Below are 17,871 nucleotides of genomic sequence, written 5' to 3' on the forward strand. Positions count from 1 at the left end.
AGTAGTGGTGGTAGCGGTGGTAGTAGTGGTGGTAGCAGTACTCGCAGCAGCAGCAACAGTAGTAATGTTAGTAACACCAGGCCGAGGCCCTGAGAGGGAGGGTTCTTGGCTTGGCAAAAGACAGAATTCAAGAGCGAGCCATCTGGAGACAGGGGACCAAGATTTATTAGGTATAGAAGTAAGAAAGGAGCTACTTCACAAAGTAGCAGTCTCTCCTCCCAGATGAGGAAGAGAACCCCACCCACTTTGCCTCTAAGTGTTTTGTAAGGTTTTTTTTTAGGATTTATTTATTTATTTATTTATTTGAGAGAGAGAGACAGACAGAGAGAGTGAGCAGAGAGAGGGAGACAAACAGACTCACCGCTGAGCAGGGAGCCCGATGCGGGGCTCGATCCCACGACCTGAGCCAAAATCAAGAGTCAGGCGCTTAACAGACTGATCCACCCAGGAGTCCCAGGGTTTTATAGGATTTTAAAAACCAAGGAACCGTACAAGGAGGGGCTGACTCTTCCACTTGGGGCTCATCATTTATGTTGAGCAGTTAGTTTTTCCACTGTCTTAGGGTTGTGGAGTTCCTCACCAGGAACAATTTTTACAAATGTCCAACTCTTGGGGCTTTTACTGTCAGAGGGAGTGAGGTCTCATGGTCTCCCGTTGAGTCGGATCTTGTGACTCTTTTTATGACCTGCCATCTTCCAGGTTAAGGGTCAGCCTACAATCAAAAGGGCTTTACTTTGGTCAGCTTGTCTCCTGAGTCGCCCTTTCCTTCTGCACCGGTAGGGACGGCACCGGTAGTAGTGATGGTAACAGTCAGAGGGTGCATGCTTACCACCTCCTGACTTGCCATCCTCGGGGAAACTGTACCAGCCTTCACAACATTCACGAAACAATTACAGGGCTGTCTTTGCAGAGAATGAGACGCAAGGAGGACACTGGGAGATGGTTTCATCAGGGTTTCCAAGAAGGGAAAAGAAGCCTTTGCTGCAGTATCAGCAAAGACAGCGAGAAGTGTCCCGGTCTGTCAGTGCTCACAGTGTGAGAACAAGGAAGGGCCAGCCATAGCTTCTTCATGTACTGAGCCATCTCCTACTCCACCCAAGCTACAGAGCTGGCCTCAGCAGCTGGGGACAGGAAGGACGGAGAGGAAGAGAGCCGCCGATGATGTTGCCACGCTGCCCCCAAAATGCGCTGTCTTGAGAGGCTGTCCTATTGTGTAAGACGACCTAAGATCCAGATGGCAAGTTTTGGATTTGTAACTTCCTATGCAAAAGTCACATTTTCCAGTACATCCTAATTCTACTTAGGGTGTGTGTGATGGCCAAATGTCATTCACAATGGCCAGGCATGAAAATGAAGACAGTCATTAGGCTAGACAGGCCTAGCAGCTGCACCTGCTCTGTGCTCTTGGAGGGGAGGTGCAGGGCGCAGGAGTCCATGCTGGGCTGCATCCAAGGGTCACGTGGCCTCCAGGGACCAGCACACATCTGTAAGCACAAATCTGGACTGACAGCCACATCACATTCAATCAAGGCCTGGCCTTACCCTCGGAGCCATAGACTTGCTAAAGAAAATGCCTGAATGGCTACACTCAGAAAACAAATAGGTGCTTATTTGCATTAGAACTTGAATTTGCATGCTGTTGGCTTCACTTAGGTACAGAGAAAGGAACTGGATGTAGTCTATGCTCCCATAGTTCTACATCCTTCTGATGTCAGACTGGGTCAGCTAGGACTAGAACATCTAACCATGGGGCAGGCAGGGGTGAGGTGGTTTACCAATCAAATGGCCTGGGTCTGAATGCTGGGTCTGCCTCTCACTCCAGCATGAGACCTGGGGAAAGCTGCTTAGTTTCCCAGAGCTTTTCTTTATCTGTAAAATGGGCACAGTAAAAATACCCACTTCATAGGATAGTCATGAGAATCGAATGAGGCAAATTTTTAGCTGGGTACCTGACATACAGTAAGTGCATAAGAAATGCATGCTTATGGGGGTGCCGGGGTGGCTCAGTCAGTTAAGTGGTCACGTCGGCTCAGTATGATCTCAGGGTAGTAAGACTGAGCACCGCTATGACGGGCTCCGTGCTCAGTAGGGAGTCTGCTTGAGATTCTCTCCCTCTTCCTCTGCCCCTCCCCTGCTCCTGCTCGAGCTTCTCTCTCTCTCTCTCTCTCAAATAAACAAATCTTTTAAAAAAAAGAAAGAAAGAAATGCATGCTTCTAAGTATGACTGATTTTTATTGTAGCCGTCTTTACTTAGACTTTGATGTTCTTCCTTGCTGCAGAACAGGAAAGGGTCCTGTTAAATGAATGGAACAAGGAGACATTACACTGAGGCGGCGCTAACACCCCGGTGGCCTAAGTGAGCAAGCAAACCAGAATCTAAGCCTGCAACTGCAGCAAGGCTATGAAACTGACGGACAACCAATCACAAACCGCCATGTAGGCTTCGCGCTACAGCCCATCAAACACCTTCCTCTTTGCTTCCGCAGCTTCTCTAAGTCTTTCCCTGGCTCCTGGCCCTGGAGCGCTCATAACCACTTCTGGTCTGGAGCTGCCTGATTCCAGTGGGTTTTTGCCCAAATAAACTCTTCAAGATTTTAATATGCCTCAGTTTACCTTTTAACAGTACAAAGAGGAATGGACACAAAAATGGGGACAGAATTTGCCCCGAGGCAAGCCTGACAAGAAGAAAAAAAGAAGAGAGAGGTGGGAGAAGAGTGGGTGAGGCTCCCAACAGGAATGGAAGTTGGGAAAAAGAAAGAGCACGTCAGGACAGTACTCTTGTGCTCATAAACACACATTAATCTGACCGCAACAAATAACTTGGTGGGAAGCTGCATATGTTTATTCCTAAATAAAAAGGGAAATGAGGCAGAGTATAATTAAAACATTTACTGGAAGTGGGAAAAGGAGCCCCACTGCTTTTGCAGGCAATATCAAAACACCAATGGTGACGGCAGTCTTCTTGGAGGGACAACCTTCTCCTGCTGCGGCCTGGGAGCCCCAGTCTCCGCTGACCCCCGCTGACCTCCTGCTTCCTCTCTTGCCCCCGCACAAACCCTTCTCTGTCCAGCCGGCAAAGTTATCTTTTAAAAATACCGATCAGATGATCAGATTACGTGACCACTCTGCTTCCAATCCTAAGGGCTTCCCAATGGACTTAAAATACTATCTATACTCCCTGCCATGTCCTGAGAGGTCATGATCAGGTCTTTGCATACTTCTCTGGCCCCATCTCGTACTGCCATCTTGCTGACATTTCTATAACATGCCAAGCTCCTTCCGACTGCAAGGTGTTCCCTGCCCCTGGACCACTCGCGCCCACATCTTCAGCTGGCTGGCTTCCTAGCGTGTGACGCTCAGTTCAGCCATCACCTCCCGGAAGAAGCCTTCCTCAACCACCGAACCAAATGTTAACTCTCCTGCCCTATTCTCTGTCCTATTATTTTCTTTTATTCTCTTTCCAGCATTTTAACACTAGGCAAAATCACCTTCTACGTGTGTTTATGCACTTATGATCTGAATCCCCCCTCCCCACACACACGCGGATGGGAGCCTCGGGAGGGAGGGAACTTGTTCACCCGTGAATCTCAGGGACTAGAGAGGCATCGACACGGAGAAGAGATTTCTTGAATAAGTAAGTAAATAAATATGAATATAAATTCCACTCTCTTACAACCCTCCCCCTTCTCCATCTCTCAGCTGTAGGGGAGTTTGTGACACTGAGCTAAAAGCTGTCCAGGGGCGCCCGGCTGCCTCAGTCAGTGAGGCGTCTGACTCTTGATTTCGGCTCAGGTCTTGATCTTGGGCGGTGGGCTCTGTGCTCAGTGGGGAGACTGCTGGAGATTCTCTCTTTCCCTGTCCCTCTGCCCCTCCCTCTGCTCATGCTCCCTCCCTCTAAAATAAATAAATAAATAAGTAAATATCTGTAAAAAAAAAAAAAAAAAAAGTAAACACAGAAGCTATCCAAAGCCAGCCTGTCCTTCTCTCTTCTACGAAGATCTTAGCAAATTGAAGACCAGATGGAGGGGGTGCTTAGCAGGCCTACTGAGTAAGGGGTCTGACTTTGGGGAAATAAGCAGGATTTTCTTCAGCAGAGGGAGATGGGCAGATTGGTGAGTGATGGGACCCTAGAGATAGTCTCTTGCAGATCCCTGGGATCACACAGAGACCCGGGCAGGGCATGGAAGGATGCAGGGGAGAGAGCTTCATGGTGGGCTCAGGAAGGTGGGCCCCCGGTGTGGAGGCCTAGCCTGGGACTCCTGCCCCCTGGGAGGCATGGAAGTGCAGGGTCAGCAGGTCACAGGTGCTCACCTGAGTCCAGACCAGGCCCAAGCCTCCATAGTGGTATCTCCAGGGCGTGGGCACTCTGTGAAACCTGCGCACGGACGAACTGGAGAAATAACTGAGGGACTTTCCTGAAAGCCTGATGGGATGGGGGATTAGAGTTGGGTTTCTTTTGATTTTTTTTAAAAAAATAACCAAGTAACGGGACATTTCAGACACAGATGAGTTCTGGAAGTAGACTACACGTGCTGTTCCAATACCTACTACAGAAACATCCACGCTTTCGGCAGCTTTCATTTAGTAAGACATTCCAGTGCCAGGCCTGGCCTGGGTATTCTGCATACCTTACTCCCCTTAAACCTCAAAACATGGATATGAAGGAGGTGCTATCTATCTATCTATCTATCTATCTGTCATCTATTTATCTATCATCTATCCACTAACCGATTTCAGAAGCCGAGGCCCTGTGATGCTCGGCAGCCAGTTCCAGGTCCGTCTGGGGCATGTTGTGGAGTGTGGTGCTCGCATCCTCCTCACCACCCAGAGGTGGCTCCATTTTGAGGTCAGTCCCCTTGAGACCCACATCCCTACCCTTACCCCCTTGCAAGGTTCGTGAAGAACCCTGCTCAAAAGCCAACCCCCAGCCTAGGTCACTCTGCTCTGGCTCTTTGTCCTGCCGCTAGAAACAAGGGTGGGCCACGAGCCTGACGTGGAAGAGAACAGTCATGGCAGCCTTCTCTCCGGGAGGAACAAGGTGTTCCGTCCTGTGAGGCTGCAGGGCAAGGGAAGGGGGTATCGCTTTCCTCCAGAGGTTTGGGCTGGAATAGTTTTCACCCTGAAGAGGCAATAACTGGAAAGTGCTTAGGGAGAGTGAGCTGGCTCTGATGTCCTCCTCTGTCCCCAACACCTGCTAGAGGCACCCTAGGGGACATAAACGCTGCCTGATTTTTTTTCCTTTTCCTAGCCCACCCACAGCATGACATTAAGGGTTGTTTTCTTGCCTCAAAGACACAAAGATCTCTTCCTCAAATACCTGGAGACAGGTCAAACAGCCATATACCACATTAAAAAAAAAAAGAACTGCTAACAGTAGTCTATTACACAATATATCATTTTTTTCATGATCGGGGCTTCCCATCTGCCCCCTTAACCACTCCTCCTCACTGTGCCCACCCCCTCTTATGCACAGCCAGTGCAGTCCTCCTCTGCCCAGGGTTTTTCCTGGGATTGAGGAAAGGCCCAAGAAAATGAGTTCCTATGGAAGCACTTGAGAGTCAATCATTTCTTTCTTAGAAAACGAGGGCGGGATGGGGATGGGGGAGAGGAAAAGACTGTGTTTTGGACTGAGGAATGGCTCCCGTGGTTAGAAGTTCAGTCCCGGAAGGCAGGGAGGGAGCACAGCTGAGATCCCACCACCTATCGGTCCGAGTCACAATCCGGTGTCCTACCGGTTTGCATTCCTGAGACCAGGCCTGCACCCAGGGCCGGTGAGAAGAGTGGGGGTGGGGTGGGGTAGGGAGATAGGCAGCCCAGGAGGGGCATCTGGCTGAGCTTCTAGGGCAGGAGGGGGCCTCCAATTCGGATACTTGGAGGTTCGGGGCATTTACATATTCTCGCTGGGCTCAGTCAACCAGAGTTCTTAGTAGTCAGGGCACCCTCAGACTGGGAGACCAGGAGAAGGCTGCTCAACTCTCATGCTGCTGCAAGAAGCTGGGGAGGGTGCGGTGTGTAGTTGACCGACAGCCCCCTAGCCCCCCCAATGTCTGTGCCCAGGCAAGTGCTTTCCAGAGCTGCTCCCAGCAAGGACTGTGCGCAGGGGCGTCCTGGGCATGACGCCTCGAACTCTGGCTCAAGAACTCTCCCCTGGCCAGCTGAAACTTCCTTAGAACCACTCTGCGCTCAGAGACTCTTCATGACCATCTTCCTTCCCTCAGTCTCTTTAAACAGATCTCAGACCGACAGAACAGTCTGAAGGCTCGCCCGGCCCAATCCTGCTCCCACCCCTTGCCACAAATCAATCTTGTGAACTTCATGACATCTTGGCATCTGCTTCTCAGAGAATCCAAACTAACGCAGGAATGGTTGGAGAAAGGGGGCAGAAAGATGGGGGACTGCCTCACTCGCCCCCAGGAAGGCAAAGAGGACGCCATCCTGAGTAGACATTGCTGTTTCATTGGTGGGGGCCTGGGCAAGCGTCCCAGTGGAAGGACACAGCCTGATGAGGGGAAGAAGCAGGCATTTGAATGATACTGGGGAGCAGTTTGGGTGATGTCTACAAGGGCAGCAGAGTTAGCTGGTTCTTGCTAAACTGTCTTGAAGCTTGGCCAGGAGGGAGAAACTGAGGATCAATAACAAACAGTTAAACAAACAGTTAAAGGCTAAGTATGACAGCCAGAGGGCTTATTTGGGAGTTGACAAAGAGGCCCTTATTTCCTGCAGTAGAAAAGCTAACAAAGCTGAGGAACCCAAGCAGAACTGGATTGTTGGGAGCTTCCGAGCTGCAGAGACGTGCACAAGCTCAGTCCAGACTGGCTATTCCGCTGAGGTCAAAGCCCTTGCTGGAAAATCTTGGCCCTGAAATGTGGGATGGAGACAACCGGATAGATGCTCTGGGCTTGTTCACATCCAGGGGGATGCCTCCCTCCCCCATGAGGTGCTTCTGCAGAGGCAGCCCACCTCTTCCTAGTTAGAGTTAGCACTTCCCAGTGCCGATGGTGCTGCAGAGAGCTCTCTGCAGCAAGACCTCAAGAAGCTGCCCTCACTTTCAGATAAGTAGGATGAAACTCCAGAACACGCTGGGCTTGATCAGGGAGGAAAGTAACTATACAATGACAGCTGTATGAATCAGCTAGCATGTATCACCTGCCACTAGAGAAGGACCTCAGGGATTAGATTTGAGGGTTCTTGATCAAGAGGCAAGAATATAGGACTCAAAAGACTTTGACTTGGAGGTGCTTTCTTGGGACATGGGATTTCATGTCTGAAGGAGCCCAGGGGTTGAGGCAAACCTGCTATTAGGGTAGCTATGTCAGACAGCCTCCAACATGGCCCCGTGCCTCCTGGTACTCATGTTATATGATCCCTTCCCGCTGAGTAAAGGCTCAGGGACTCACTTCTATGATGAAGAACATGGCAGAAGTGATGGGATGTCACTTTCCTGAGTAGATTGGCTTAAGACTTGGGCATTCTGAGGCTAGTCTTTCTCACGCAGAGTCCAGCCATCATGTAAAGAAGTGCATACTCTTACAGAAGAAGCCACATGGAGAAGAAAGGTCCTGGAGGATGAGAGGCCATGTGGAGGAGAACAGAGGCACCCCAGCCAGTGCCACGTGCCAGTCGTGCGAGTGAGCCTTCTTGGAAGCATGCCTTCCTGACCCTCAGCAAGCTTCAGGTGATACAACCCCTGGCTGACACCTTCATGGCAACCTCATGAGAGTCCCTGAGCCAGAAGCATTCAGCTAAGCCACTTCCAACCGGACCCACAGACAGTGTGACATAATGTGTATTTGTTGTTTTAAGCCACTAGGTTTTGGGAAATTTGTCCACAGCAACTGACAACAAAGCCAATAGTGCTCAGAGGCCTGGAGAAAGTGATGGCCCACAGAGAACACGGTGCTTTGCTCTGAGAGCCTGTAGAGGGAGACCAGATGTCCCCGGAGCATGACTGTAACTCACCCTAGTAGTAGCCCTGGGCTGTAGCGGCTGCCCTGGAGGGGCCGTCTGCATTCCACAAGATCAATAAGGCCAAGGTACACAGCGGGTGGCTCCTGTCGTGGTAAATGTGTGTTTTATTCTCCTTAGAAAAGAGGATCACAAACAGTTGCCATTATCATGAAACTGACCACAATGATAGTTCTGCTTCCATGCTCTTTTAACTCTCTCACCTTCTGTCACATACAGTTCAGACAGCTGGTTCCCCGGGACACCCCACAGAACATCACATTGGTCCATCAGGCTGATCAGATAGGATGAGGAAGAGGCGGCCAAACAGTGGAAGCCTCGGTAAGATGAGTGCAGCCCACAGGGCGGGGTAAGAATGTTCTGAAGTTCAGGGACCAGCCACACCATTGGGAGGTTTTTAGGGGTCCAGTGGTCAGAGGCATGCCAGAATATCCCCTCTAAAGCAAAAGACAAATTGCAGAAGGACCCCATGGGAGAATCATGATGCAGGCCAGAGATTCTAGAGCAAGGGCATGTAATCTACAGCAGACATGCATACAGCTTTGCAGCAACAATGTAATGTGTTACTGACCCTGGTAGAGACAGAACGCTTGACCACTGGGAACAAAGTGATCGTGTGTCTGCAAGTGCCTCTGATGAGCTTGCTTCCGTCAGATCCATCAAGTCATCAAGTTGGGTAGGATCAGCAGCAGTCCTGCTGTTGGAAATGGTGTGTTTGGGATCAAACTGCATGGACAGAGAGTCCAGACTTCCGGGTAACCTAGCACCGTGGCACAGATGTCCCTGAGCTGGCCTGCACCCGTGCTGTGTTGTGTGTCCTTAAGAGCAGCTGAAGGAGGACGAAGAAGCCCTAGCTTGGTTTACACACAGGTTGGTCTGGTTGCCCAATATAAAAGAAAAATGAATGACGGCTGTGTTACAGCCACATTCAAGAATGGTCTTGAATGGATGGGAAATGGAAAATCTTATGAGTGGATGGCGCTGCAAGTGATCATCCATTTTATGTGAAAGGAAAAGTGGTCTGAGGGGAGAATACAGAGAGATTTATGGGCAGAGGCCATCAGGTCATTGGATCAGGGGTCTGGAAGAAAAGGGACTCCTCGGCAGCATGGGGCAAGGCCTCTAGAGTCTGCATGGTCTTGACATAGAGACTTGAGACAGAAGACCAGAACGGCACTGCCTGAGAAAAGAACAAGAATTCTGAATTTTCTGTTGCCACCCTAGAAAGGGATGAGTTGGATGCCTCAGACTTAACATGCCCCAACCTGAACTCCTTGACCTCAGCCTCCCCCTGCACTTGCTCCTCATAGCTTTCCTTATCTCAATAAATGCCAACCCCAGGCTTCCAGTTGCCCAACCTACCCCCCCCAAACTGGAGCCATCCTTGAATCTTCTCTTTCTTCACACCCTCCATCTGATCCATCAGCGGACCCTCTTGTACCTCGAAGCTATTTGCAGAATCGGAGCACTTCTCACACTCCCACACCCATCAGTCTGCCCCACACCACTGGTGGCTGTGGCTTGCTTCCAAACGGGTCTTCTACCCTTGCTTCTACCCTTGCCCCATTATGGGCTGAATTGTGTTCTCCCCAAATTCATGCGTTGAAGCTCTAATCCCAGGACCTTAGAATAGGATTGTATTTGGAGATAGGGCCCTGAGAGAGGCACTTAAATTAACATGAGGCCTTTAGGGTGGACCCTGATCCAATCTAACTGATATCCTCAACAAGAGGAGAACATTTGGACACAGAGAGAGACACAGGAGATGTGTGTGCACAAAGCCCATGCGAGGACACGTGCAGAGGGACTCAGAAAAAACCCACACCTACCGACATCTTGATCTCAGACTTCCAGAACGGTGAGAAAATCCACTTCTGTCGTTTCAGCCACCCGGTCTGTGGTATTTTGTTATGGCCTGCCCTAGTAGACTAGCCAACACCCTCTACAGCCCATTTTTGACACAACAGCCAGAGTGATCTTTTGAAAGCATACCAGCTCTCTGCTCAACACTCCCCTATGCTGCTCATTTCACTCCAGGCAAGAGTCAAAGTCCTCATGTGGCCTGGAAGATGCCCTTCTCCCGCTGACCTCACCTCTCCCCAGGGGCTGCGATGTCGCACGATTCCCAAGGGCATGTTATACCACCTAACGCTTCCCCCTTTGCCCCTCCCTGTGCTCGAGCTCCACTGATGTCCTGGAAGTTTCTCAGACACATTAACTGCCCTCCTGCTTTGTGGTCTTTGCACATGCTGCCCTCTGTGCCCCAAACACACTTCCCCTCATCCATGCAGCTCACTTCTTCACCCTTCAGTTGCTCGTGTCACTCCCTAGAGGACGTCCCCCACCGTTTGGTCTGAAATGGCTGTACCCTCTCCTGGGCTCTGTACATCCCTGCACACAGTTTCACTTTTCTTTTAGCATTTATTATCGCCTGATATTCTGTCACATTTCAGTGTTTACTAGTATATTATTTATTTCCCTTAAGTGGAACTTAAGCTTAAGCTCCTTGAAGACAGGGACTTAATTTTGTTCATATGGCTCTATACTCAGGGCCTAGGACAGTCCCTGGCATATAGAAGCGCCATATTTTTTTTTTTTTTAAATAAAGCAGAAAGTGGAATGGAGCCTATTTGAGTTACATTTAGGACTGATCGCTTCTTTGCTTGCTAAAAAGCTCAGAACCAAATCTGTGTGCTGTCTTTAATAAGTATACCAGGGAATTCATGCAAAAACTTCTACCTGGTTTTGTCTGTTTCCCTTCCTTTGCTTTTGCTTTGATTTTATTCTTCTTGCTGAGATATACTATATACAATTTGGTAAGCTGTCTCAATTTTTGAAATGACACCAAGTTTAATAAAATGAAATTAAAAACAAATTTTAAGAATGCCTCCAGTTTCTGGCCTTCTGGGATGGCTGTTTGATCTCTGGCTCTTATAGGGGTGGGAGAGAGACATTGTGAGTGTTCCCAGTCCATACTCCTGGGTGGACATAGGTGGCTCTTGTCCCCAGAGCTCCTGGGGGAATTCTTCTCAAGATCTATAAATTGGGCAGGAAGAAAAGAGACCCTCTTGAAGAACTCATGGTCAAAGAGTATGGAAAAACTGGGCTTTGGGGGAGGAAAGTGCATCTTCTCAGCCTCTGAGATGTGGGGCCAAAGTTAAAAGGAGAGCTTTTAAATTTGCCTGCCCCAAAGGGCACAAGGGCAGTTTCTGGGTTAACTGCCTGGGTACTAGCGAACACAGGAACAGAGTGCCCATTGTCTGGCTGGCTAGGTTCCAAGAGAATGGCTCTGCGCTGGCTCTTCGGGGACTCACACTGCTCTCACGGACCGCCAGGAGAGGGGACACGAGGGTGAGGGCTCCATGGGGCTGGCAGCACAGCCTGCCCTGAAACACTGCACAGACACATGGCCCGCACCCCTCTGCTGCCTCGAGGTCAGACATTGCAGGCTCAGGCCCAGGCTGAGGCCTCTGCCCTTTGGGATCCAAGCTCCCAATCTCTCTGCTCACACCATCCTGCCCCAAGACTGCCATGAAGAGTCAAAAGCCACCTAAGTCTAGAAGCAGCTTCTTGTTCTCCAGGAGGAAGCTGTGAACTACAACTGACCCATTTGCCAAAGCACTGTGTAGTGTCGACAGTTTTCAGAAGGTTCACGTTACGTTTCACCCTCCAAAGCTTTGTCACAGTCAAGGTGAGGAGCCCTAGTGTTTTTCCATCACAATTTCTTGGCCTCAGACACAACGTGGCTTCAGATTACATCACTTTTCTACTTTCTTTGCTTCTTTGTATTCTGTTGGCCAACCCTGCTCTTCGTTGCTGAGGGAAGTCTAGTTGAGTCAGGGAAAAAAAACATCTAGGGTCTGCAAGATGGAAATGTGAGCTTAACTGTTGTAGAGCGGTGGCTTTGCCCGTGTCATGATGTGTCAGAATCACTGATGCAGTGGTTCTCAAAGGTTTAGGTCACTTGTTAAAAATGAAGCTATCACTGTTGAATCTCAGATCTGTACCTCTGAAACAAATAATGCAATATATGTTAAGAAAGAAAAAAAGAAGAAGAAGAAAGTAGCAGGAGGGGAAGAATGAAGGGGGGTAAATCGTAGGGGGAGAAGAACCATGAGAGACGATGGACTCTGAAAAACAAACTGAGGGTTCTAGAGGGGAGGGGGGTGGGAGGATGGGTTAGCCTGGGGATGGGTATTGAGGAGGGCACATTCTGCATGGAGCACTGGGTGTTATGCACAAACAATGAATCATGGAACACTACATCTAAAACTAATGATGTAATATATGGGGATTAACATAACAAAAAAATTTTTAAAAAAATGAAGCTATCGATGGGTGAAATAAATCAGACAGAAAGACAAATGCAGTACGATCTCACTTATATGTGGAATCTAAACAAAACAAAACGAATGAACAAACAAAAAACAAAACTCATAGATACAGAGAACAGACTGGTGGTTGCCAGAGGGGTGGGTGAAATGGGTGAGCCGAGGCAAGAGGCAGAGACTTCCAGTTATAAAATAAGTACCTCATGGTGACTACAGCCAGTAATATTGTATTGTAAATTTGAAAGATGCTAAGAAAGTAAATCTTAAAAGTTCCCATCACAAGAAAAAAAAGTTTTTTGTAACTATGTATGGAGATGGATATTACCTAGGGTTGCTGTGGTGATCATTTCCCAATGTACACAAACATGGAATCATGAAACGAACACAATGTTGAATGTCAATTACATTTCAATTTAAATAACTTAAAGCCTCAAAATCCTAAGCTGTCTATTCCATGAGTCTGAGGTCAGGCCAAGGAACCTGCATTTTTATTTTATTTTTTTAAGATTTATTTATTTCAGAGAGAGTGAGCGAGCTCAAGCATGGGGGAGGGGGGAAGAGGCAGAGGAAGAGAGAGAATCTCAAGCAGACTCCCCGCTGAGCACACAGCGGGTCACGGGGCTCACTCTCATGACCCTGAGATCACAACCCAAGCCAAAACCAAGAGTCGGACACTCAACAGACTGTGCCACCCAGGCGCCCCAGAACCTGCATTTTTAAAACAAGCACTCCGGGTGATTGGATTCAGGCGATCTGCGGACCGCACTGTGAGAAGTCCTAAGGAGCTGAATTAAGATACAGGTGTCTGGGCCTGGGCACATACCTACCCTTCCAGAACTCACAGCCCTGTGTGTCTCCTACTCTAGAGAGGAATCTGGCACACGGGTAAGTGTGGGACCCACTGTCACAGAAATTCTTGCAATTCAGAAACAATAAGCCAGACTTCCACTTTTCAGGTCCCTCCCTCCTGGGCCCCTCATCACCACCTGAAAATCGGGGTACGCAGCTGCCAGCACAACAACCTGGAGAAAAACTCCCATGGGCTCCAGCCACTGAGATCCTGAAGCAAAAATGACTACAGATAGGGAAAGCACGACTGTAATCATTTTCGAGTTTTTCTCTCTTTTCCTGGGAATCCCCAAGGTGAACGTGGCCACCTGGAGCTTACCCAGCTGGCTGGAGACTGTCCCCCTCTGTGTTCTTTGGGAGCAAGGGACACAGGGGCAGCAACTGTATCCATCCATCACGCAGGAGCCAACAAGGTTGTCATGGGTCCTGAACGGATGCGGATTACCAGCGATGGGCTCCTTGGCGCCAGGCGCCAGACGGCTGCAGCTGCCTGGTAGGGAGCGTGCTGTTGGCCGGGCTGTGAGCACCTGGAGGGAATGATGAAACCTGCAGGAATGCTAGAGTCACAGGAGTGCAGATGAGCCCCCTGGGGAAAATCAGCAGCCTCAGCACCCAGTGATGGCTGATTCAGCTGCAGCATCTGGGGTCAGACTGGCGTGTGGAGGCAGGCTGCTGGTCAGGGGGACCAGATAGCTTCACTGGGACTTTATGACAGCACTGAAACGTATCTCCGTTGCAAATGAATGTAGCCCTTATTTCCCAGTCCTCAAAAGACACGCAGAACCACGCGCGAGTCTCAAGTTTAAGCTCCTGCACTGATCTCCCAACTCCTGTTGGTATCACTGAGTTGGCTTAAGCCATTGCCGTCTTTCATTCATTCAACAAACATTTAGTAAGTGCCTCAATAATGATAACTCACATTGTCTAAGCAATTGCCCTGGCCAAGCACTGGCCTAGACCTGGCAGGGGCATCTGATGCAATACCCACCAAACTATCAGTGACAGACTCTACTTTGCATGAGGAAACTGAGGATCACAGAGGCGAAGGAGCCTGCTTACGCTCTCATACTAGTAAGAGGTGGTCAGTCCTTCCATGTGCCAGGCTGAGCTAATGCGATGCCCTCCTCCGGCTTTTTGGTCGATTTATCTCCTCCATTCACTCACAAATCGGTCTTTATTCTCTCTGTGGGGTCTGCCCCTTAGCCTACCAACCCTGCCTCCTTTAGCACCCGCCCTTCTGTTTGTCAGCTTTTTCGGGAACATCTAACCCTGAGGTCCCCAACTCCTCCTGATGCCTGGTCACCACCCTCCCGATCTTGCCTATACCCTCTGCCTCTTCCAGTGCTGGCCCGTTGAACCTCGCTGTTCCTCAGAGTTCTCTGACACTCAGCCCCCATGACATTTCTCACAGGAAGTCATCCCTGACTTACCCCTTCCCCCACATGCAGGACTCCAGTGTGTGATCTCACCACATCCCGGGGATGCCTGTATTCCAACATGACATCCCACATTATGTTGAGATTTTGTGCTTCCGTCAGCATTTCCTAACAAAACAGTTTCATGGGGGCGCCTGGCTGGCTCAGGCAGTAGAGCATGTGACCCTGGATCTCGGGGTGGGTCGTGAGTTCCAGCCCCACAGTGGAGGTAGAGTTTACTTAAAAAATAAGTAAAATAAAAAATAAAACGGTTTCATGATGGTCAGTGACTGGTGCCCAGCACGCTGCATGGCACATCATGAGTACCCAGTAAATAGTTGTCAAACCGACCAGAACAGACCCACATTCCACACCAGGGCATGGGCAAGGAAAATGCACACCGATATTTTAACACAAGAAGGTAAAACACAACGTCACGATTATCGCTCATGCTTGGAAGGTGGAAAACCATGACTGAAATATGGTAACTGAACTACACAGGAAAGGATATGACACACAGGCTAAAGGCATGAGTCAAGAATGTGACCACCTGGGCTGGAGTCCTGGCTTCCCTACTTGCTGTACGATCTGGGGCGAGGGATTTTACCTCTCTGAGCCTTAGTTCTCTCATCTCTAAGATAGGAGTAGCTAGTCTTACAGGACTGTGAGAGGATTAAATGGATAATCCAAGTGAAGCATTTAAAAGTACACTGTTGATGTTCAGTGAATACTTATTTTTTTGATTTTCATCATAAATGGGTTTAATAGAAAAGAGTGAGGGAGGAAACTAAGAAGATATACTAGCTTTAGTATTTTCAGAGTATGGTACAAAGCCCCAGGCCAGGAAAAAAAAAAAAAAAATCCAAGTCAGAGGGGTACCTGGTTGGCTCGGTTGGAAGAGCATGCGACTCTTGATCTGGGGGTCATGAGTTTGATCCCCACATTGGGTACAGAGATTACATGAATAAATATATAAAAACTTTTTTAAAAAACCCTTTAAATTAAAAATTAAAAAAAATCCAAGTCAGAACTGACCAACCAGAGGCCCAGACTTTAAAATTTTTAATTAGCTACCATATTTTAAAATGAAGAAACAAATAGGCTGATTAAAAATGGGCACGGGGGCGCCTGGGTACCTTGGTCGGTTGTGTGTCTGCCTTCGGCTAGGGTCATGATCCTGGGGTCCTGGGATCTGCCCACATCGGGCTCCTTGCTCAGCGGGGAGCCTGCTTCTCCCTCTCCCTCTGCCACTCTCCCTGCTTGTGTGCTTGCTCTATCTCGCTCTCGCTCTCTCTCTCTCTGTCAAGTGGGTAGGTGAAATTTAAAAAAAAAAGGGGGGAGGGCAGAGGACATGAATACAAATTTTCCCTAAGAAGACCTCCAGATGGCCAACACATCCATGAAAAGGTGCTCATCACTCATCATCAGAAAAATGCAAATCAGAGCCACAGTGAGTTATCACCTCCTACCAGTCAGAACGGCTAGCATCAAAAAGACAAGAAGTACGTATCAGTGAGGATGTGGAGAAAAATGAAACTTGTGCACCCTTGGTGGTAACATAAACTGGTGTAGCCACTCTGGAAAACAGTGTCGAAGTCCTTCACAAGTTAAAAATAGAAATACTATATAATCCAGTAATTCCACTACTGGGTATTCACCCAAAGAAAATGAAAACACTAGTTTGAAAAGATATATGTGGGGCACCTGGGTGGCTCAATCATTAAGCATCTGCCTTCGGCTCAGGTCATGATCCCAGGGTCCTGGGATTGAGCCCCGCATCAGGCTCCCTGCTCAGAGGGAAGTCTGCTTCTACCTCTCCCATTCCCCCTGCTTGTGTTCCCTCTCTCTCTGTCAAATAAATAAACAAAATCTTAAAAAAAAAAAAGATATGTGCATCCTTTTTTACTGCAGCATTATTCAAAATAGTCAACATATGGAAGCAAACTAAGTGTTCATCAATGGATGCAATGGATAAAGAAGATACGATGTATAAACACTGGAATATTACTCAGCCATAAAAAAATGAGATCTTGACATTTGCAACAACATGGATGGACCTAGAGGAATTATCCTAAGTGAAATAAGTCAGATAGAGAAAAACAAATACCATGTGATTTCATATGTGTGGAATCTAAAAAACAAAACAAATGAACAACAATGATGAAAACAAGCAGAAACAGACCCATAATACAGAGAAAAAACTGATGGTTGCCAGAGGTTAAGAGGCTGGGGGTGGTGAGGAAGATGGGTGATGGGGAGTGGGAGGTACAGGCTTTCAGTTATGGAATAAATAAGCCACGGGGATGGAAGATACAGCACAGGGAATACAATCAGTGGAAGGGTAACAGCACTGTGTGGGACAGTTGGGAGCTACACTCGTGGGGAGCACAGCATCATGTATAGACTCCTGCAATCACCATGTTGTACGCCTGAAACTAACGTAACAGTGTGTCAATTATACCTCAATTAAAAAAAACCTCGTCTCTTTTAAAAAATGAAGAAACTTCACATTAAGAGACTGATTCCCCAGTAATCCCCCACGTTAGAGTGGGCACGGGCTCTAGCTCACCACAGCCCCTCCCGGCCCGACTGCTTCGTACCTGACCTGCTTCACACCACCGCATTTCAATCGTGACTCCGGCAGGACATGGTGCCTTCTCAGTACTGATAGAATTCATTATTACACACACTTCTCCTCCGCTCAGGAACCAACTCCAACTTTATCTGTCACCTCCTCCGTCTGAAGACCTATCCAGCCTCACTTCCCACGACTCTGCATCATATCCTCCATCCCCCACAGGCTACCATGACCCTCACGCTCAGGCCCCTCCCTCCCCTCCGCTCACCCGGAGCCCCCTCACCTGCCACGGCTTAGCTCACGTGCAGTGGCCCTCAGGAGCTTCTGCCACACCTGCAGCCCGCAGCTCAGTCTCCATGCCCCAGGCTTGCAGTGCTCAGGGACAGGAGCACTGATGGTCAAGTGCACTCGGGTGTTCTCGGTCTTTATCCTGAACCGAAATCTGTCCTTGTCCGCTCTGTTCTCTCCTTTCCCCCTGCCTTCTGGGGTCTCTGTCCTTGCTGAATCTATCCTCGGGACTTCTGCGATCTAAAACAAAACCAGAATAGGGTGGAGGGGAAGAGGACAAGAGATGGGGGGGTGGTGTTAGGGGCAATAAGAGAGAAAACTGGAGCAAACCCAGGGTGGGCAGTGAGCTGGAAGGAAAAGGAGGGGGCTGTAGCAGCAGCTGGGTGTGAGAGAATAGAAAAAGCAAGGAAGGATGGGGGGGGCGGGCGGGGAGAGTTTTGCAATG

General features: G+C 48.9%; 1 long non-coding RNA gene across 1 annotated transcript in view; it reads right to left on the reverse strand.

Annotated features, from left to right (window-relative positions):
* Positions 1-17,815, reverse strand: part of LOC116632456 — a 31,433-nt gene extending 13,618 nt beyond the window's left edge. The window contains exon 1 of the long non-coding RNA XR_004299414.1: positions 17,422-17,815. This is a non-coding gene — a long non-coding RNA (uncharacterized LOC116632456). The remainder of the gene's footprint in view (positions 1-17,421) is intronic.
* Positions 17,816-17,871: the final 56 nt, after the last annotated feature.

Source organism: Phoca vitulina, unplaced genomic scaffold, assembly GCF_004348235.1.
Source record: "Phoca vitulina isolate PV1807 unplaced genomic scaffold, GSC_HSeal_1.0 scaffold6, whole genome shotgun sequence".
In the NCBI taxonomy this organism is placed as follows: Eukaryota; Metazoa; Chordata; class Mammalia; order Carnivora; family Phocidae; genus Phoca; species Phoca vitulina.